Source organism: Haliotis asinina, chromosome 4 (assembly GCF_037392515.1).
Source record: "Haliotis asinina isolate JCU_RB_2024 chromosome 4, JCU_Hal_asi_v2, whole genome shotgun sequence".
Classification (NCBI taxonomy): Eukaryota; Metazoa; Mollusca; class Gastropoda; order Lepetellida; family Haliotidae; genus Haliotis; species Haliotis asinina.
This window is the reverse complement of record NC_090283.1, coordinates 57104225-57128522: the sequence shown is the minus strand read 5'-3', so window position 1 is coordinate 57128522 and position 24298 is coordinate 57104225.

Below are 24298 nucleotides of genomic sequence, written 5' to 3'. Positions count from 1 at the left end.
ACTGAGCGCATGTAGTTAGTGAACTGTATGCCACCAGCACTGTATGCACATAATTAGTAAATTGTGTTCAACAAGCATTGAGTGCTTGTAATTATGTCAACATGAACTGCTGGCTGAAATCTTTTAATGACATTTGAGAGGAAAAACAAACTCATGTGAGTTTTAAGAACTTTACTCATGTTTTATGGCCTGCCAGGTCAATACTAAAATCACACAGTATGGCTGAGGAAATGCTTTTCAAGCACGCACAAAATATGTGCATAAATCCTCTGCAAGCCAAATAAATTGGCACCCCATTCTTTTATTGATAAGACGAGACATCGTAATCACTCTGGCTTCTATCATAAGCCGCCAATGTTATGATCAATACGTCCCGTGGTTTTGCCCTCTTGTCTTGCAATTTTCTAATAATTGTTTGAATGAAATGTTGCTGAAGCCTGTCTATTTTCACTTCCGGCGGACGAGGTTCGTTTCGTTTAACGAGATCAGGTCATGTTAACATGCGGAGGGCCCTACAAAAATTCGGATCCGAATTAAAAGCAAATAATCAATGGATTCTCACAATGCTATCTTTGAAATTAAGAGAGGAATTCGACTCTGTCGGCTTTGTAAGAGGAGCGTGGCTTCTAATTCTGAATGCTCTCGCCAAATTGAATGTATTTGGTCGTGAACCCTTGATTCAAACAGCTCAAGCAAACAGGGATTTAGAGTACAGTGTAAATAGTGCGAAACAGATTATTTAAATCAAATAAAACATGAAACAGCCCACTCGTATTGCTAGATCAAATCAGCTTTAATTTTGTCACTTAATCACTCTTGACATTATGGGGAACTTGGGATGTTGTTTTTCAGTTGATTTGGAGTATGTATTCTGACTAAAGACCTTATAAGAGATGCATTTCTTCACGTTATATCTATTGCATTACTTTGAAGGAATACTCAGTAGCGACTATCTGCCGACTCAAATTTTAAACAGACTATAAGAGAAAGGGCTGATGATATTCAATAGTTGATCAATGGAAATCTGTGATGACACCTGTTGTAAGAACTCATAATAATACCTACTCAAAGCACGGTATTTAAGTTTGTTGTGAAAGGAAAGTCGGACGTCATAGCCGTTTATTCTTTAGCCTAATTGACGATGACGAGTATTGTGTGGAAAACACCTTGAAATATCACAAAGTCAAATCCGGTATTTGTATCAATAGATCCATTCAAACATCCGGTGGCTAACAAATTTAGAAAATTGTGGTACAAATACTTATTACAAACTCATAGAGCTGTGCTGGTTATATTTTTGCCCAAATTTACTCAAATAAGCTGTTTGGGGGATTTTTCTTGTAAGGCTCGGCAGTATTTTCAAGGTATGTAACACAGTAGGAATTCACTTTTCAATTCATCATACGCCTTCGGGTTTTACCTTCAACTGAGTGACCTGTAGTGGGGTCCTGCCTGTATGTTGTTATATTTTATAAATGGGATGGGGTAAATGTTTTGTATGAGATGTTGAATATGCTTACTTGCAAGACAATATTAGTATGTTTGAAGTGGTTATCCTGTCAGACAAAATGCGTTAATCGCCTGTTTCACATTGGCCAGACATTGGTGTCTTTACAACTTTCATTGGTGAGTGAGTGAGTTAATATTTAACGTCACATCGGCAATATCTCAGCCATATCGTGAGCCATTCAACATTTAAATGAAATATATAGATGTGGTAAAATCTGTCAACGAAGGACAGTAAAGCAACTAGAATGTCACAATTTGAATTAAAACTAGCATGGAAAGTTAAAACTAATATCACTATTTAGACAATACAATATAAAAACATTCTATAGATCGTCAACAACAGAAGGTAGATCACCACAGTAGGGACCATGGGGACTTACAGTACCTCTGCTACCTGCATGTACCCCAGTTGGATTACGTTTATTGGTGACTCTAGTTGACAACAGTCTCACACTACCCCAGGAACATATTGCAATTTTCCGTTCCAGGTAACCTAGTTACTGTTTTATGCTGTGGATTTTCATGGCCGACACTGTCTTTTCTCCCAGTGGATTCCATGTTTGTATTGCTAAATTGAGTGAGTGAGTTTAGTTTTACGCCGCACTCAGCAATATTCCAGCTATATGGCGGCGGTCTGTAAATAATCGAGTCGGGACCAGACAATCCAGTGGTCAACAACATGAGCATCGATCTGTTCAAATGGGAACCGATGACATGTGCCAACCAAGTCAGCGAGCCTGACCACCCGATCCCGTTAGTCGCCTCTTACGACAAGCATTTGTGGCAAGCATGGGTTGCTGAAGGCCTATTCTACCCCGGGACCTCCACGTGTCGTATTCGTAAATACTTTTCTCAATGAAAGTCTGGGCCTAATCCCTGTTGTCCAGCTGAAAGGACCTGGCAATAAAAAGGTTCTCATCACTCTTCAATAAATTGGCTTATATATTCATCGACACTATTCTTTTCAGTCGGTTTTCCTCTTGGCTGACTTACGCACTGAGCACTATCTATAAAAAGAAGAGGACAGTTGTGAAGGTAAGGGATTTGCAAGTCGCGAGGTCGCACTGATACGATGTGATATGCTGAAACAGAATGCTAGGTTCTAATCTTCATGGCACAGATAAGGAAGGAAATGAACCGCCACAGAACAAAGCACTCCATGCAGGTTATCGCAGTATTCGCAAAGTCATATGATAAGAAAAGATGTTGTTTGTCCCCAAGTCTGTATGAAATACATGTGTGTCTTAAACGTAAGCGAACAGTTGTGAACAGTGCGAGAAGTATGTATATGACATGACATCAACTGACAAGCATTTGTGACACTTTACATGTTACTCTTTATGGGCTTCTTTAAGAAAGTTACACACTTAATGAAAAATCCGCCTGCTGTACATTTGTATTTTCAGCGGCTCCTGTAAGGAACACCTAACTCTTAGTAAGCAGAAAGTTTTTCGATCGAGAGTAATTCTTGCCAAATTCCTCCAAGCCTACATACATGTAATACGATCACTGCTCAGAGCTATATGTGTATCATTACGATAGGCCCGGTGTGTCTTACAAACGAGCTGAGAGCTGTACATAGATATTTTATCCTTTTTCCCATTGGCCACTATACGCCGTTCAGAATCGTTTTAGACAAATATTACTTTTAGTCTTCAATACATATGCTTGGAACAAAATGCAAGACACCTTACAGCTCGAAATAAAGAAACTTGAAGTTTCTGTGCTGTCTTTGGATAGCCTAGTGACACCCTGAGTTAGTGACAAGGTGGCACAGTGACACACAGATACGATGATACAGTGATGCAGCAAGGCAGGCATACGATGATACAGTGACACACAGATACGATAATACAGTAATGCAGGAACACACAGATGCAATGATAAAGTAATGCAGTGACTCAGTGTTATAATGATGCAGTGACATAGTGTACAGTGATGTAGTGACTCATTGATACAATGATACAGTAACACAATGACTTAGTGTTAATGATGCAGCAACGTACTGACAGTGTCATGATGACGATTATGATCATATAGTGACACAGTTCAATGAGGCATTTGATTTGTCATATAAAAGTAACTTTCCCCGTCAAGAAAAACTATAAAAAATACACTCATGATCAGGGTGTACATTTAATGACTGCTGGACCGATTTGACTTCAATGCGATGATTCCATGACAACGACCTGATTGCGTACAACATAAAGGAGTAGCGCATGCAATTTTATCATCATCGGAAAAGGTTATATGAAGTGCCAAGCTGAAGACAAAAATACGGTTTAATATTCATGTGCACCATCAGTCGTTTTTCACTCCGTTTAAATGATTGAATCCATGGTCATAATCATTGTAGAATATGGCCTCCAATGCGTGTTTAAAATAAAAAAGTTCGCTAACTGACAGACAGATAAAACATTATGCTGAAATGTACACTCTTCAAAATAAAACCCAACCAACCAACCAACCAAAAAAAAAAAAGAAATAAAAAAACCCAAACCAACACAGAATAACAAAATATACAATACAAAATCAAAACAAAACAACACACCCTCCCGCCCCCCCCCCCCCACCCCACCCCCCACCCCACAAACAAAAAATGCAAAATGAAATTAAAAAATGATACATTCATTTTTGTGCACATATGTAAACTCAAACATTTTGTTTAGAGTTGCACATTGTTTCTGGAATGTTTTATAAGACCATGCTTGCCCAAACGCAGCCAAAAAATGATTTTGAACGATTTTATCAATCAGGATTGTCATGATGTGCGTGGATGACATGCAACACGAATATCATGCACAATGATTGTTTCTCACGTGCAAAGCATAAGTACAGAATGTGACTATAAAAGACCCAAATGAATCTCACAATTTCATTCACGATCTTTGCAAGTACTGTACACGAAAATGGGACGTCTCAACCCTGCCGATCGAAATAAGGCAATTGGACGTTTGCAAGCTGGCGAATCAAAGAGTGAGGTGGCAAGGATCTTCAACGTTCATCCCAGCACAATAGCTCGATTGAGATGGGTAGTGGGAGTGTTATGGTGTGGGGAGATCTCATACATCCACAGATCGGAACTTGCAGCACGTGCCACCATGGACTACCTGGGATAGTGAACACCCTTGGGATGAGATGGATAGACGGGTACGTCGACGTAATCCACCACAGAATCTTCCACATGCCGCAGGAGGAATGGAAAAGGATTCCCCAAGAAAACATACAACGACTGATTCGACCTGTATCCAGGAGGTGTCGGGCAGTGGTAGCAGCTGGAGGCGGCCATACGAGGTACTGACTTCAACACCACCTGGTGGACAGCAGTAGTGACTGTAATGACTGCTATTCTCATGACATATGGACAAGATAGCAATGCATTGCCCCACAATATTTCATTCATGTATCTTTGTTTTCCGCTGATCTACACTTACTTGAATAACACTAAATTTTCATGGATATTTGGATTTTACGTTTCCTTTTTTTAAAGAGTGTACATATAGACATGTAGAGAACTGTCAAAACGGTGGATGTGACTTATTATTTTTAGTGGTAGGAGTAGTAGTATGCACACACACATGCATACATACACACATAGGAATGATAGGAAAGAAAGCAGTTCACGAGGCATACTGCGTATTGCTGGATTTACTGGGACTTGGAATGTTCACATTGAATGTGAAATTACAGTTTCAAATATCCTCATGACATTTTGCAAACCTGGGGAAACGTACACGTCACGTATTTGTTTCCAAGTATGACATGTCGCTCCGATTTCAAAGAAATTATTCCATACTGTTTGAACCCAAACAGTTTGAATATGCACTTTGGGGAGAGGATGGAGAAGGAGTGGGTTTATATGCATACTTCAATTTGAAAATGTGTTTTGAAACGCTTTTTCCACGTAAAACCGAGAATTAGAATCTTGTTCTTAAGTAATATCTGTTACCTCGATTAGTTGTCGGAATTTTCATATTAGCTCTCGCTTAAAAACTACAATAACAGCTATCAAAACTACGATGGAACTATCCTCAGTTTTAAAATATGGCACATATAAATCCTTAATAGTGCATATTACTTTATGTTTAAACTGAAAAGAAACGATCTTCACATATTCATGACGCGTCATTCAGCATTTACACCGCCCACTTTTATAACCTCTACTCTCTGCCCAATTTGATTATTTGTAATTCTTTTTCATGTAAATGTGGGATCAGATCAGGGGACACGCGATACTACCAGATGTTGTCGGTAATGGTCATGTAACAAGCCCTTGTTCACCATTACAAACGCACATTATCATCTTAATGCTTGCGTATGCTTCCGGGATTCCCTCAAAGGTAATTCATTTCAAGACCTATCAATCAGAAGTAAGCCCGAGTGACACTGAATCATAATCTATATCATCGTACAAGCCGGACCTTGCACGATGTTTCCGTTCCACATGAATTATGCAATGGTATGTTTCACTGATATGTCTAGACTTTCGTTGGAGAGACGGGACATAATCACCACAACGTGAACCGACAGGCCGACTCGAGTGTAGGTTAAAATAATATGCCGATTCGGGTTTCACCCTCCTGAACTCAACTGGTCAATTTGGTTTCTGTGCAGGTTGTGTGTCAGGTTTAAGTAAACCTTTACCGATTGACAGGTGCTACACCCACGGTCGGTTTCTGCGCAGGTCTTTAATCCTTGGCGTACTGTAATATCTCTATAAACTATTGCCTTTGGATGCTGTTGGCTAACCACGGCCTTTTCCCTGCCGTATATTTTCAACAATCATGGTCTCTTGTTATTCCATAAAATTGTAAAATAATTTGACATAATGTTCTGCCACCAAGTCGCTCTCGTTGGTACAAAAGCACAAAAAACAACACATCTTGGCCTACGTAATATCTCAACAAGCAACGCTATTTGTTCACAACGTTTCCTTCTCCCTTCGTGATGATCCTTCAGAACATCCTCTTGTCCAATTATAATGTTCTTCACAATATTCCAATGCTCTGTTGTTATTTTTCTTCACAACATACCCTTGACCAATCGGTACGTTCCTTCACAACATCCCCTTGTTCAATCACTATGTTCCTTTACAACATTCCCCTGTCCTATCGTGATGTTCCTTTACAACATTCCCCTGTCCTATTGTTGTGTCTTTAATACATTACCTTGTTCTATTATGTTCCTTCACAACGTTTCCTTGACGTTAACTTGTTTACCGTCGGTACAACATTTTCCGTGTTTCCTTTGAAACTGAGGTAAATCCTTTCTGATAATCTGCGATTATCTTGGCAGCTTCGCCCCTGCTTACTGGTATTTCTTCTTAGGTCATCATTCTGCGTTTGTGTCGAATCTAAGTAAACACGAAGTATTTATGTGCCTTCAGCTGCGACACAACGGTATTCGACTGTCGTCTGATTGACAGGGAAAGGCTATCTGAAAAGAGTTTACGATGTGAGGTAAACGTGCCATTATCGGAAGAAATCCAATTCTGTTGACGGCATTTGTCGCGAACTAGTGCCTACATTTGACCAGTAACATATTGTTCTTTATCTGTTGCCATTCAGTGGAGTAATGTTCTCCTGAAACTAATTGTCTTCTCTGTGATTAGACACTGATTGGTCGAAAAAGTTAAGTCCCTCTGTAAAAGGAGTTGCGCGATAATTGATTTTAGATGTCCCTGCAACGTCTAGACTTACGTTGCCAATAAATGAAAGTTTTCCTACTTTGTTTGAAACTTACTTAGTTTTACTCTTAGTTTATTGCTCGTTGTTTCTTTGCCTTTCTGTTTGTTGGTTTCAGGCAAAGCTACTTCAGGAAACCCCGACACAGTGGTATGCAATCTTATTCAGAATCCATAAAATGTAGTTACAGTGGTTCATCAACATGTATATTTAGAACGTTATAATTTGTTTAACATTTGGGTACAGTCCAAATGCGTGGTCTTAAAGTTGAAGGGACCCACCTACTTCGAGCGAACCGAGGTTCAAACTTATGACAGTAATATATGGGGACCACCCTGTTGTGTATTACCATAGTCTTAAGACGTCCATGTGTCATCAATGTGACAATTTCAGCCCAACCTCGCATTGTGTAAAACGACTATGAATGTTCTAACGACAAACTGGAGCTATTATAAGTGAGTGAGTGAGTGAGTTTGGTTTAACGCCGCTTTTAGCAATATTCCAGCGATATCACGGCGGGGGACACAAGAAAATGGGCTTCACACATTGTACCCATATGGGGAATCGAACCCGGGTTTTCGGCGTAACGAGCGAACGCTTTAACCATTAGGCTACCCCACCGTCCCGGAGCTATTATAAGATGTTAGTGGGCTAGATAAATGACTCTACTATCAAAGAGAGCGTACTTTATTACCCGTTGTGCTGTATCATGCTGATTATATTACGGGCACATCACTGATCACAGACGGCAAGTAGGTACTTGGTGGGATTAGGGTTAAGACGGAGTATATGACGGGAGTCTGTCTGATGACTGAATGATATTCGCTCCAATGTTTAATGAGTTCCTTTGTGTATGGATGATTATTTTATGCCATCCGATTTTTTTTCATATCTCAAGCCTCAACCAGAAACAAAACTGGAGGGCAATGAAATAATACAGTTAAATACATGTAGGGAAAGAACATTTATTCCACGAAATCTTGAAATGTGGGTCACTTGACTTTAGTCTTAAAGAGTACGAGGGTATATTTTTCTTCATGACATCAGAGTATAAATTTCCCCAGCGAAAAATTGAGATAAAAACCCGTTTTACTGATCGTTCACACATAAAATATACTGACAACATTAGTGGATGTTCACTACAGAGAAGGTGGAAACAGAAAATGGGAAGAGATATCTTCAGACTATACCTAGATGAATGAGCAGGCTTACACCAGCAGGAATGGGCTTCATACACTGTACACATGAGCGGAATCGAACCCAGACTTTAAGTAAAGAGGACCAGTTGGCCTATAATTTCAAAAAGAAATATAGTAAATTCAGTGTGTTCTTAATGAACATAATTGACAATTTCGTTATACGTAGTAAAAGTATCCTCATGATGTACAATCACACTATTCAGATATCAGATTATACAATACGATGTAGATTCATCACTCACGAAAATAATTATCAAATGATTCATTCCCTAAACCACTTAAGTCACAAAAATTGCCAACGCAACAACATCACAAGACAAATTTTAAATACTTATAGAGATCCCAATGTGTTCACGCTGCTGCGACAACGGAAGTCCTCTGGAAGGCCACATCTCCTCCATGGTCCTAATGACGTCGTTAGTGATAAGCAGCTCATTAAGCAGGTCTGGGGCCAAGAAAAAGCTCTGGGTTACCTTGCACGATCCTCTTATGCTCTTCAGTGTATTTGGAAAGTGACAGAAAAATCCGAAAATGTCCTACATCTGACAAGGAAATTATCCTGAAATATCCAAATAAATCATTGATAAAAGACTGTGGTTCCAAAAGAGAATTCCGTTGACAGACCAGTGTCTTTTATCTTGGCTGTTTGTCTGTATCGTGTCAACGGTTCCGTTGATCAGCTGGGAGGATCAAGGTGAAGATGGGATTAATTTCATGAATTATGCAGCACAGTTAAGCATGTCTTTCAGATTTCAGCTTTCATTACGTTCATACTCTGTTATCTTATAATAGGACTTTCTGAGCATCACTCCCCGATGTTTGGACTGTGATAGATTTTAAGAGCTATTATTTGTTATCTCAGCATATATGCCCGTGGGTTTGAAGTGACATCGAGGGTAAGACTTGTGATATAATACGTGTATGAAACGTATCCGATAGTCTTTTTTAAAGCGTATCTTTCTTGTGCAATTTCTTTAGTGGTCAAGTCGACACAACTCGGGTGTTACGAGTTGCCTCCCACACAGGAAAGATTGTTATTTCAGATTCGCTACGAATGTCTCTGGTTTTTACAAATAGTGACATGACCATGAGCTAAATGTACATGTTTTAACACGTTCCTAGAACTGAACCACTTTGGAGAGATGGTGTTTGGATCGGAAAGAGTTGTGATCGGATTATAGGTGCACTGCAAGAGAAAAATCAGCAATTTGAACTTAAGAGCCTTTCAATAAAGCTTTAACAATAAATAACCAATAATATAAATCGCATAGCTTTAGCTATATATGAGTCATAAATCAACACACGTGTGGCACGAAACCAGAGTGTAACTTCTCCAGGCACTTACAACAATACAATGCCAACAACGTATGTTGAAACACTCTCCTCCTCTAATACACACACTCACCCTCTTATTACTGACGACGACCACAAGAGGAACAAAGCCAGGCAGTTGTTTTCCTGAAGGTAATGCTGCAGTAGATGCATTTGACTGCGTTCTATAAGAAACGATCACGCACGGTAACGATTATTTTGCGGACATAATGTGTCGGTTTTGGGTAGGGAAATATAGAATTGTCGTCCGTAGAAGGTGCCGGGTACGTTTCTGTATCTTGACCTTGTTTTAGGTAAATTACTGTATACAGAAAGGTACCCCAGGTACATATCTGTAGTACGTCAGCCAGCAACGATCCCTTCAGAAATATTTTTGCACCTCTTAATTTTATTGATGGCAAATCGGCACTGCTTCTATATCTGGTGCCATGTTAAGACTCGATGTCAGTGAAATCGACACTTGGTGTCTGCGTGATGGTGAATGATGACTTGCAGTCAGTGTGATGGCAAATTGACACTTTGTCTATTCGTGACAGTAAATGAAGACTTGCACTGAATGCGATGGTACAGGGACACCTGGTGTCGTCGTGGTGGTAAATGAAGTTGTGCAGTCAGTGTAATGGCCAATCAACACATGGTGCCTTTGTGTGTGATGGTAAATGAAGACTTGTGGTCTCAAATCAACACTTGGTGTCAGTGTGATTGCAATTCGACACTAGATGTCTTTGTGATGGTAAATGAGGACTCAGCGTCAGTGTGATTGCAAATCAACACATATGCCCCAGGGTGCTTAAAACCAAGCTTCAAGTTTCAATACATCACACCAGAGCAGCCTGACGTTAAACTTTCAAATCCATAGTTACCACAACTGTCAGTTTTGTCATTACAAATCCAGTCTGATTTCACAGTAATTCTTTGAAGATGTTGCAAATGAAACGTATCCGAAAAAGACAACTTTGAACTATTACGTTAGTCTAAAAATCTCCCGTGTTTCTTCTTTTCGAATATAGTGCTTGATGCTTAAGACAGATAAGAGGAAAACTGATGCAAAATGTGAGCTCCAATGTATATATAAGCCAATTTATTGAAGTGTGGTGAGAACCTTTTTCATTGTCAGCTTCTTATCAAAGGTCCTGCTCATCAATTTTCAAGATAAACCTGACATCAGGAAATACACCCAGCCTTCCCTCTGATAAAGTCTTCATTAATGCAAACATGGAATCCATTGGGAGAAAAGATCACAAAGACCTCCGGTATAAAACAGTGATCATTAATAATCAGGTTATGTGGAGAAGTTTTGTGCAGCTGAGGTCGTCTCGCTGGCCGACACAGGGACTGTGACTGATGTTCAGAGGGAAATATAATGAGGAACTTAGAGTTGATTAATTACGTAATGATTGAGATGGGAGTGATGGAGTAACAGTGCTGAGGTCGTATTGGTGAAAACTTCAATAAACTGATTGTAACACCTTCATGGTGTCCTAATATTTTACACGATGACACCATTGAAGTGTTTATGACCTTTTGACATCTGTCTACTGTCATCTGGTTTTGGGTCTTGATAGAAAACTGTAAACATTGGAAAATGTCTGGGGGTTTTTCAAAACGTATCTCATGGATGTCAATATGTATATCTATAGGTTGCATTGTGATTTCGGGTCAGTCGCATATTGATTTATAACTCATATATATCATAACTAATAATCCTTAAATGACCTTTATACTGAAAGTTAAAACTCAGTGTTGATTACCACTTGTTTTCCTATTCTAACTGTCCTCGAATACAACTGTGCTCGGATTCCGTACATAGACGTGGCAAATTATAATAAGCAGTACATGATAGTGGGTACATGTTTTCAAATCTTTATTATTGTGCATTACACCTTCAATCTGATAACAATAGTTTCAGTCCAAACACCATCTCTTTCAAGTTGTTCGCGAACGTGTCACTGAACAGGCACTGCTCAGTTCATGGATTAGCCCACTGTTTGTAACAATCTTCGCAAAGAGAATAACAAACAAAACTTGTCGAGGTCGTTGGTTGCAGATAGGTCACAGCTGCGTCGATCGTCAGTCTTAAAATGTATACAATAAACTAATTCAAACCTTGGAAGGAGAAAATGCAAGTTGTTCCACAGCTCTTTTCAGATATGTTCATTTTATACCAGTAACGGTCGTAAAGATAATAGTGTCTGGCCAGTGTAACACAGGTGATTCACGCATGTTGTCTAAGAAAATAGCACCTTCAAAGATTGCCCCGCAGTCAATGGCGTTACATCCATTGTTCCAATCTTTCAAATGGAAATGGGAAACAACTGATTATTAGATCTACAGCGTTTTGAGCCATGTGTGGTAGTAAACTTAAAAATAAGATTTCACAGTGTAACTTCTTGTTGAACATGCCCTTTAAGTGTCAAGTAAGCAAACTGAACATCCCAAAGAAGACATTTGCTTCATTCTGTGTAACGAGATAATAAGACCTAAACCCCGACGCCGCATGATAAATCGAAAGGTTAACTCCTACTGTTTTACATATCTTCAAGGAGAAAAGTCCGAGAAAGCTGTTTGTGTAACTTTGGGCAAATCCATTCTCTTAATCAGCACAGATAGTTCCACAAGTTTGTAATAAGTATTTATCACAATTCTTAAACTTGTTAGCCACAGAATACTTTCGTCAAACTGACTCTTGAATCTGTTTTTGGCGTCACCGTGAATCCCATTACAGCTTCAACTCTCACATGTTGATCCCCAAATAAACCTTATAAATTCATTTGCGTATATGGACTTTATACACATGTGTTTCTTTGGCCAGTGTGACCAAGCAACAGACAGGCTGTATGTTAGGACAATGTAGTTTTTAATTAGGTGTCTTTTCGTGTTGTAAATACACGTTTTGGAACACAGATGTTGAAAACCAGGGGCCCATTTCACAAAACTCTCGTAAGCCTAAGTTATCGTAACTTTTCTCGTAGCATTTGTATCTGGCCTACTGTAACATAGGAGGTGCAAATGCTACGAGAAAAGTTACGAGATCTTAGGTTTACGAGAGTTTTGTGAAACGGGGCCCTGCGCAGTTACATTGCCTTTGAGGCGCTACACATCCCGATGCACTCAGCGTCATATCAATGGAAATGCTTTTCAGTTGACATGTTCCGATTTGGGGCGGTAGGTTGTGATATATTATTTGCCTTTCAAAACGTTAGGCGTGCAGTGTATACTTCATAGTGCTGTGACCCCGTTTGGAATCCTGAAGAATTTCTTGTGACACAGTCAAACGTATCATGAAGATAAAATGTACTAGAGTATAGCATTCTGAAGGTCAATAAACGATCACTAATGGATTTATAGACTACGCTTTGACAACGTAATATATCTCTAGAGAGAAGTGATCTAAAACCGCATGACTGTTTCTTGTGGTGATGTTTTAAGTTTCTCTACACCATACCTGTGATCGTCAGTTCAGCTAAAGAATAGACCTCCGGCTTTCTCAACCATATCGAACTTAAATACCGTCATTTGGGTCAGCAATGGTATCGCTTCTTACTGAACCTGGAATTTGTTTACGCAAATGAGCAACTCCAGATGCTACCATCAGATGCTGACGCCGTCGGTTCCAAATGCATTCCCGTGCTTCAAATACTCAATAACACCCGGAAATTGGCCAACACATGATGTTTATCTCCTAATTCATACTCCTGAACAACTGAAAAACAACATCCCAGGTCCCCCATCATGTCAAGAATGATCATGTTAAGTGACAATATCAAAGTTGATTTGATCTTGCAATACGAGTGGGTTGTTCCATGTTTTATCTGATTCAAATAATGTGTTTCGCACTATTTGCACGGTACTTTAATTTCGTTTTTGCATAAGGTGTTTCCGTCTAGATACCTTCAATATTGTTAGAAAAATAGGAATTAGAAACCACATTCCACTTATAAAACCAACAAAAACGAATTTCGTCTTTAATTTCACAGATAACATTGTGAAAATCCATTGATTGTTTGCTTTCAATTTGAAACGGTTTTTTTGAAGGACCATCCACATGTTAACAAGATCTGATCTCGGGGAAAGGAAACGAACCTCGACGTAAAAATAGACAAACTTCACGGACATTAATTGGGCTTTCAGTTATACAATTATTTGAAAATTAAAAGACAGGCAAAACTATGAAACGCACTGATCAGAACATTGGAGACTTATGTTAGAGGCCATTACGATGTCATGTGTTATCAACAAAAGCATGGGATGTCAATTTATTGGTTTGCGGAGGATTTATGCACATACGTTTTGTATACCTGTACAGCTTTAATACCTCTGGCGTGCTACGCCATTTTAGCATTGAACTGGCAGTTCATAAAACATTAATAAAGTTCTTAAAGTTTGCATGTGTTTGCATTCATGTTTACATAATTTCACAAAAATATACATTGTTCTTGTTGGAAAACAATTTATTAACACAACATTTTGAATTATTGTTCGTTTACAGTAATTGATTACCATGATAACGATTAATGTAATAAAACTGATTATTACATTCGAGGTTTTGCTTATCGTGGGTGATAAAATTAGGAGTCGACGATCTGTCCTATACTTACTTGGGGATCTCATAGTCCACCTTGTCTGATAAACAAATGAGTCCAACCCGTTAGTAATCCCCGATACCTAAAACCATACCCAAAGCCTGATTTAATTTGTATAACCTTAGTTTCCTTCCTCACAGCGACTGCTAAATATTAAAAGTATTCTACAAGCCAGAAGATCTCATAACACATTTTGTCTTATACTCATATATGATTCTTAAAATACCATTTGAAGTCCACTTGACTAATATTCCTGATACCTACCACCACATGTCAAGGCCAAGTCGCATCAAGACCATGACACCAAAATGAGTGTTTATTGCCAGCGAGTGGGAGTCAATGTGGTTATTGGAAGATCAAAGTGAGAGGGTTGAAGTACTTACTTGACTGACGGTACTGCCATCCATTCAAACTTATTCTGGACACTTGTTCAGCTTGCAGGATTTGACATTAAGCAACTGAGATAAATATTATAAGGGTAACGCTCGGTCTTTTCAACTGTACCCCTTCGTCGGGCGGTTAATGAAAGACCTCGGGCTTCTGCAAATGATAATGCCCTGACAAATAGCGTTACCGTTATTATAGCTAAAAGTAAAAGAATTTTTAATAAAATCGGAATAAATTCTTTACGGCGGCATCGGTTTAGAAGCATTTACTGCCAACAACAAAACGACGGAGGTCACTGACACACATTTTACAAACATAGACACGTAATAGAACAACACAGATGACGTCACTATTGAGAGTGACGACCTTGACCTCTGCTCATACTACGAGCCGCCATTGTTTTCAGTGATCAACAACGTTAAGACTTCAAGTCGATATTTTCATTGCTGTATGTTGTCATTTGTAGTACAATTGTTATGGTTGGCACAGGCAGGAAAGTGCATAATGGCACAGGCACATGCCAGATATATGGTCAATAATGAACCCAAGTTCAAACGAACCGTAGGAGATGAACTTCAACAGTTGAGCTACTTATGACGTCACCTAACAACGGGCTTGATAATGGCCCGTCGTTAAGCATTTTGCGGGCATTATCAAGTTACAGTGGACCGCTCATTTCTGATAACGTGCGGTCGTTTTAACGATAATTCTATCCATTTTAGCTATAATTATTGCCAGTTCGAAATTCGAAAGCTATTTGTATACGTTTAATACAAAGTAAGCAGGCATGATTGGGCAGCACGATCTGCTAAAATGTGTATGACATCTGTTTTTATCCTGAAAAATAATCATGTACGAATGATAATGAAAAAGTCATAACACAAGTGTTTGTCGTAAAGTGAGTTTGTCTTGTTACACCGTTGAAACCAGTTACAAACAGCAAAGGTAAGTTTTTGCTTTCTTCTAAGGACAAGGCTGATGTCATTCCACTGATTTACCCCTTTTGACCAGTGTGTTTGAAAGTCGAAAATATGAAAGAATCTGCAATAATTTTATTTTGTGATCCCAACTGATAGCAAGCTATTCGAGACATTATGTCCATATTCATAAACTCACAAAGGTCGTTCTCATAGCATAGAGAATATTCTGTGGTTAGATTACCAATATTCCAGCCATATGGCGGCGGTCTGTAAATAGTCGAGTCTGGACCAGCCATCCAGTGACCAACAACTTGAGCATCGATCTGCGTAATTGGGAACCGATGACATGTGTCAACCAAGTCAGCGAGCCCGACCACCCGATCCCATTAGTCGCCTCTTACGACAAGCATGGGTTGCTGAATTCCTATTCTACCCCGGGACGTTCACGGGTCAGATTACAAAGAGGATGGTTACAGGACAGTCTTGTAGTTACAAACAGTAGCAATTAAGCCATCAAGAGAAGTTCATATTCTGTAACGCATTACAGGAACTGAACATCTTGGATGAGATTGTATTTGTGTTTGTCAGATGGTACTCGGTAATTGTATGGACAAAGCAAAACGAAAACGAAAACGTCTTCCCTCATCAGATCTGAAAGCCTATTGGTTCTTTTAATGGTCGCTGTCTTCAACTACTTTATTCTGCTTCAACCACCCAGCGGTGGTAGAAGAGTACAAAATATCGGACTGCACTGAAAATGACACGATGGGACATAGTTAGTGTTTAAGGTGTGATAGTGTACAATTAATAAACATCGACAACTTTTTTCAATTCTGCTGTTTTGTTTATACACATTAGTTGCTTGTGCTTGAAGGTAGCCAGATTTTTAACCATTTGAGGTATCTTGAAGGAATATGTTTAGTCTGATATCGTTTATGTAACTACATCGCAGTAAATAATGAAGTTCATCGGATATTGCTGGCGAGTCGCATAACATGTTCTATGTTCTTTTGTTATACCGCCCAAGCGGTCTCAAAGGGCAGAGAGTGGTTAGTTGTTCTGAATTTCAGAATTGGCATATAAACATTGGTTGGAAGTAAAAAGTAACGTTCAAATGTTAGAGAGTCTTTTATAGTCCTATAATAAAGAGTCTTGGAGCTGTTATTCATTAAAGACAACCAGCTCTGAGTAAACTGGTCTTTTTAAACTAGTTCTACCTTTAAGGCCACCCATTCAGGTTTCTGGGTTTCTGAAAATATTACTAAGACCAAACTGATTTAACGTATATTCGACAAAATGTAACCACCTATCTTGATAGCCATAGTGATGTTTTGTAGTGTAACAAAGTTGTGTAAAGTGTGAGATAGTTTAAGACTGAATATTTTAGGCACTGCAAGGGTGTGCCAATATTTAATCAATCTCTTTACCATCGTAATCCTCAGAGGATACATCCCGTGTTTCCATAGACCATGTTGGGGTAGATGCTTTAAGATTACAGATGATTTTCAGGAACTTCAGATGAACGTTTTCGATAATTTCCAATCATTCATATCCCCCGATTTCACACCCATAGCAGAGAATGAGAACAACCATTACATCCAAAGCCCGGTTTAATCAGACTATAGGAAGATTGATATTTCTGGCCTTTCCTAAGAGACGAAACATAGCTTTAGTTCCTGAGTGCACTAAGGTTTTGACAGCGTGTATCAATCTACCGGATCGATGTAGTCTTAAACCTAGATACATATAAAAGTCAACAATCTCGAGTACATGTATTCCGACATAGAACATAGGTTTACTTTTAGAAGGTTCTCCACCACCAAATATGACGATTTTAGTTTTGGTTATATTAACATTAAGTTTCCACTGCACACAATACGTATGGAACGGTTTTAGTAATCTCTGGAGTCCATTTGGGCGAGTGAGTGAATTAATATTTAACGTCACATCGGCAATATCTCTGCCATATCGTGACGAGAACATTTAACATTTCAATGAAATATATGCATGTGGTAAACTCTGTCAACGAAGGACAGTAAAACAACTAGGATATCACAATTTGAATTAAAACTAGCATGGAAAGTTAAAACTAATATCACTATTTAGACAATACAATATAAAAACAGACCATAGGACTTAGATTAACAAGTACTGCGTCATCTGCGTATAAGAGAATATAAAGGTGTAAAACGGCATTCACATCTAGACTCGCGATGTAGACACCATCACAATTATCATTAGAAATGTATACCTCAAGATCATTTAGGAACTGTAAAAACAATAGTGGTGATAGGTTTTCACTTTGTCTTACACCACACTCACTCGGGAAGTAGTCTGAATAATTGTTATTTGCATATACGCATGATTTCATGCTTTTGTATTAGGTCGAAAGACCGCCCATGTATACCTTGCTTCAGTATTTTATGCCACAAACCGACTCTCCAAACATTATCAAACGCTTTAGAGAAGTCAATGAATGCATAAAATAACTTGTTTTCGTTTAAGAAAATTCATCAGTATGCTTAGGACAAAGATATTATCGACTGTGGAAAACCCTTTGCGGAAACCAGCCTTACTTACAATAGCATTGCCGTCTAAACATTTAGTCATCCTGGTGTTTAGTACAGAAGTAAATAGTTTTCCTAAACAGCTCAAGGTGGTAAAAGGTCTATACGATGAGGGGTGATCTTCTTTCCCTTTATTGTTGTATACAGGTTGATTATTCCCGCTAGCCAAGTTTCTGGCATTGTTCTAGTTTTTAACACAAGACTGAATAAAGTCACACACAAAGGCCCAATCATATCCAAAGAGTCAGTTAGGTAGTCATTTTATATAAAATCCACACCTGATACCTTATTTCTTTAAAGAGTTTTCACAGCATGTCTTAATTCAGTAATGTAATATCATCTTTGAGTATAGAAGCGTCATATGTTTCAAAAACGATATTATCATCAATCACAACATCATCTTGTGTACACTGGTTAATATCTCTGAAGTGTTTCAAGAAATCCTCCAGGTCTGGACCAGATGATTATGACTTCTATCAGCAGGTTTCAAAGTTTCCAATATTGTTTGACTGAAAATTGTGCTTTATATCGCAACATGCTACTAGCCTGTCATATATTGGTGAAGAGAATCCATGCATATATTTACTGAGGGAGAGTTAACAACTGGAAAAAATGCAAACCCGAAATGGAGTATTCAATTGTAAATGGAGCAAATCGTTTTATTTACAAACGTTTCAGTACGATTTATGTACAGGTATATTATGTACCTCGAAATTAACACGAGTGGTATCAAACCAAAGTAGAACCTCCAGAGATGTTTACAATAATATCATGTTCAGAAAAGTATGACTGAATGAACCTAAAGCCAAGCTTTAAAAAGAAACAGGTCATTAGCAGTTTCACGGTGTCAGCTTGTACAAATCTGATGACACACTGAAACTATTTATAACTTGTTGGCATTAATGTAATGCCCATGTTACACTTCATCACTCCCATCTGAATCCTAGCCTTCTGAGCACCTGCTGCAGATCATCCAATCTGTCAACCTCAGCTGCACAAATCCCCTTCTTCACCTCTCCACATAATTAGATTGTCAGTGGTTACTGTTTTTGCATGGTGGACACTATTTTTTCTGCCAGTGGAATCCATGTTTATATAATTGAAGACTTACTTCCGGTGGAAGGCTGGGCCTATATCCTGTTGTCAAGTTTATCTTAGAAACTGATGAGGTGGACGATTAAGCAAGAAGCTGACAAAAAACTCTTTCTTTTCTCCCTTCAATATATTAGCTTCTATTTGCATCCAAGCTAACATTTTCCTTTAGTTGACCTCTTGTCTGCCTAAAGCATCGAACACTTCCTTTGAAAAGGAGTAGGAGTGAACTTTTCTCATGTTATTAAAGGAAGACATGTTCGAATGTTTCTCGTCGTTGTAAATGCATTGCAATTTCTACAAAGATATGCTACGTAACACAGAAGTAGTTGCATTTAATTTATCAGGGTTGTTTTTACCAGTATTAGTTTTGAGTTGGTTCATTCCGTTAGATAGATTAGTTCGAATTGAAAATCGATATTGGTAGGGAGGTAATCGTTGAGGGTGCTGTCGTCTCAGACATAATGCGTTTACTGTCTGTGTTACATTGGCCAGACACGACTATCTGTACGACGTTTATTGGTATAAAGTGACCCTACCTGCAAGCATCCTTAGACGACTTCGGGAACAAATTCCCATTCTACTGACGATGTTTGAAATGGGGAATTGGCATGTACATATTTCAAGAGTAATGCTCCTTGCAACTGTGGAGATGATAACGATCAACGGGATTTTTAAGATGTAAAGGTATACGAACAGCTTATAGGGAAACACCCTCCTCTTTTCATACATCTAACCATCCTGATATGATTGATAGAGCCCACAAGCGCAACCAAGAGAAGCACGTATTTTTCATGAAGGTAATGCTTAGATGGAACAAGATGGGTTAGGAAAATAGCATCAGCAGGATAGCTGAACATATATAACAGACACCAAGTACCAATTTGGCGCCTACTGGAAATAGTGTTAAGATGTGTTTCGTAAGTTCGAATATGAAAGCTGTTGTAATGACACTACTGCATGTTTTCGGGAGCACCAGCATTTTGTCCCTTGTGCTTTATATCAAACTTTTGTCCTTGAAGTAAACTTTGATCTAACCTTGAAGAAAACTAAGATTACCAAGTAAAGAACGGCATCGCGAAATCTTCTGGTGCACCAAGGTAACATATCACGAGTCACTGTATCACTGTATCACTGTATCAAGATACCAATGAGTAAGTGCATGAACGTGTCACCAAGACATCCAAAGAGAGCAAAGAGACTTCTATTTTCATGTGTCGGTGTAAGGCTACTGGCGTCTAGACTCAACTGGATATGATTAAGACCAAAAGTAATATTTCTATCATAATATAGCTTAATTATGTATTGTGGTCAAACAGAATTAGGTTAAAGTATATACTAGTCCACGTCCATATATTTCCACCTCTCAAGTCATTTTTAAAGCGGGTGGCACCCGTAAACGACCACCTCCTCGTGGTGGGTGCTGGGCAACGCTGACAGCCGTTCAACTCCCGCGACCCTGTATTATAATGGGAGATTTAAATGGGCACAACCCACTTTGGGGTAGTGTAACTACAAACACTGAAGGTAAATTGTTGGAGGACTTTTGTTCTGACAATGATTGATATATTTATAATGATGGTTCCAGCACATATTTACACCCTGGCACAGGACCTATTCTACTCACAAATTCAGAACTACTAAATGAATTTGAATGGTCAGTCCACGATGACCTCTGTGGATGTGACCATTTTCCTACTATACTAAAATCTGTAACTCCATCTGATGTTCCTCCATCATCAAGGCGGAATTTTAAAAAGGCTAACTGGGCTTTATATGAAACACTGTGTGCTGCAAAACTTAAACCTGAACGTTTCATTGACGTTTCTGATGATATTAAATGTTTTTTCGGATGAATTGAATTCCATAGCTGATGAGTGTATACCGAATTCCTCTGGAATTCCACATATTCGAAAACCATGGTTCAACGACGACTGCAAACAAGCTGGGAAGGCAAGGAAAAAAGCAGAACATTGTTTCCATCGCCATCCTATGGTGCATAATTTGAATAAATTTAAAATTTTAAATGCTAAAGGGCGGCGTACTTTCAAACAGAACAAACGCCAATCTTGGCAAAATTATGTATCTAAAATAAATTCTCGGACACCCATATCCAAGGCATGGAACATGGTCCAGAAAAGTAAAGGTGACGGTACTAAATCTAGTGTCCATCATCTTAAAAATGGAGATCAATTACTTACAGATAAATCAGATATTGCAAATAAACTTGGTGAAACCCTCGCTAAACACTCTTCCTCTTCTAATTATTGGCGATCTATAGCCTGTTTTATGCTATATTGTCTAAATGGTGATATTAGTTTTATCTTTTCATGCTAGTTTTAATTGAAATTGTGATATTGTAGTTGTTTTACTGTCCTTCGTTGACAGATTTTTACAATACTCATATATTTCATTTAAGTGTTGATTTAAGTGTATTATTATGTACGAAATTAGTTGTTCTCGTCACGATATGGCTGAAATATTGCCGGTGTGACGATAAATTTTAACTCGCTCACTCACTCACTCACTCACTTTAAAATGGGTGAGTTATTATTTCAGCCATATCGTGACAAGAACGATCTAGTTTATATCAATATGAAAATCAATAAAGTTAGGACATGAAAACCTGTCATCGAAAGACAGTAAAATACTAGGGTATGACAGATATAAAATTATATAAAACTATATTAAACTACTATGCTGTCGTTTAATTAAATCCCTACAGACAGTACAAAATAAGAACAGGCTGTAGATCAACAACAACTGTAGGTAGATCACCATACTGGACCTGCAAAAATACCTTTGCTACCTGCATGGACCCTAACTGGATTTACACCATCCCTTTAGCCACTGGTAGCTAAAGACAAATCTAGCCATAAATTAAAAGAACATATATACTATGACTGAAAATAATAGTAGGTTTAAATTTACCTTGAAGATTTGGGACTTGCCCTCTCAGGAAGACTCTCTTGTCAAGCACACCAGCCTTATCGTAATAATGTATATAGGTCTGAGTATTGACCATACTAATTGTATGTAACTTAGGGCGATACTTGTATGTAACTCGGGGGATGTGAAAATACTAACAGCAAGTGGATGTTTCATTAAATGTGTGGTTGTCTCGAGGAAGGTCATAGATTATAATATGTAAAGTTTGATAATTATTTGTCAGTTGATGTCATGTCGACTACAATTTTCTCACATTGTTTGCACCTGTTCACTCAAGAAAAGCATCCGATAAAAATCAGGAACATGTATACGTCTTCAACTAACTTGGAGGCAAAAAGACTCTTTTCAACATGAGTGATCGTCTTTGTTGAATCTCATTAGGGTTTGCGAATATTACAATTATCCAATCGGCATACTAAGTATTCGTGCCCGAGGAAAGCAAAGTTGAGAAATAAATTGATGTTGAAACTTGATACACTGTATGTGTTCCATGCTGATAGTCAACTTCAACTTTATAGTCTAAGAGGCAAAAGGCTGGCAACAAGGTACATCATGGGCAGGGCGGCATGTCTTAAATTTCCGTCATAGGGGCTAACTGGCCGCCTCCGTGTTCACGTATGGATTTCTTTAGTTTTCAGTGAAATGGTTTCCTCACCTGCCCCAGAATGATAAAGAGCAAGCTTCAAGTTACAATATATCATACCATGTCAGTGTTACAATGCAAGTCCATTGCTAGCACAGCTGTCAGTTTTGCCAATACAAATCCTGTCTGATTTCACAGTACATCTTTGAAGAAACAAGCGACTTTGAACTCATACATTAGTCTGAAAATAGCCCGTGTTTTTCTTTTCTTTTCGTCTCCTAGATACTGAAGACAGACAAGAGGAAACCGATGGAAAATGTTAGCTTCGATGGACATATATAAGCCAATTTTTGCTGAAGTGTGATGAGAACCTTTTCATTGTCAGCTTCTTATCAAAGGTTCAGCTCATCAATTTTCAACATAAACTTGATAACAGGAAATACGCCCAGCTTTCCCTTCGATAAAGTCTTCATTAATGCAAACATGGAATCCATTGGGAGAAAACATCACGGAGACGTCCGGTATAAAACAGTACTCATTAATAATGTGGAGCAGCGAAGAAGAGGGTTTGTGTAGCGGAGGTCGTCTCATTGGTCGACGCAGGGACTGTGACTGATCTTCAGAGGGCAATGTGATGAGGAAGTTGGTTTTGATTAATTAGGGTAGGATTGAGATGGGAGTGATGGAGTAACAGAGTTTAGGTCATTTTGATGAAAGGTTCATTTAATTGATGACAATATGAAATAAACACTTTCGTGGAGTCCTAATGTTTTACACGATGACACCATGGAACTGTTTATAACCTATTGTCATGTGGTTGTGGGTCTTGAGAGAAAAACGTAAACAATTAAGAACATGCATGATCTTCACCGGAATTTTTTTAAGTTGTCATCGATATTGTCTAAGATTTCAAATGAGGAGTTCACATCTTTACCACCTGGCTGATGATTTTCATGGCCACAGATGCTCCGATCGTCAGTCTTGAAACATGCTTGCTGATAATCTAATTTGGTCCTTGCCAGGACAAAAAATGCAAGTTGTACCTGAGGTCGTCTGAGACTGTTTTCAGATAGGTTCACTTTATACCAATAAATGCCGTAAAGATAGTAGTGTCTGGCCAATGTAACACAGGTGATCCATTTTGTCTGAGAAAATAGCGCTTTCAAATATTACCCCGCAAACAATCACGTAAAATCCATGTACCAATCATTCAAATGGAATATACCACTGAAAAACTGTTGGCTAGAAGCGTTACATCATCGTATCATCTCAGAGCAATATCAGTGCAAAATACTTTTCAGTTCATGTCTCCGATTTGGGAAAATCGGTATTGTTGTGGTAAACTGTTCGCCTTTTATAACATTAGGCTTTCTGTCAGCTGCTATGCACATGTTAACTTCATAGTGCTATCGATCTCGTTTGGAATTCTATAGAGTTTCTAGTAATATACACCTGGAAATTAATCAAGCAACACCCCAATTTTTTCTATTGGA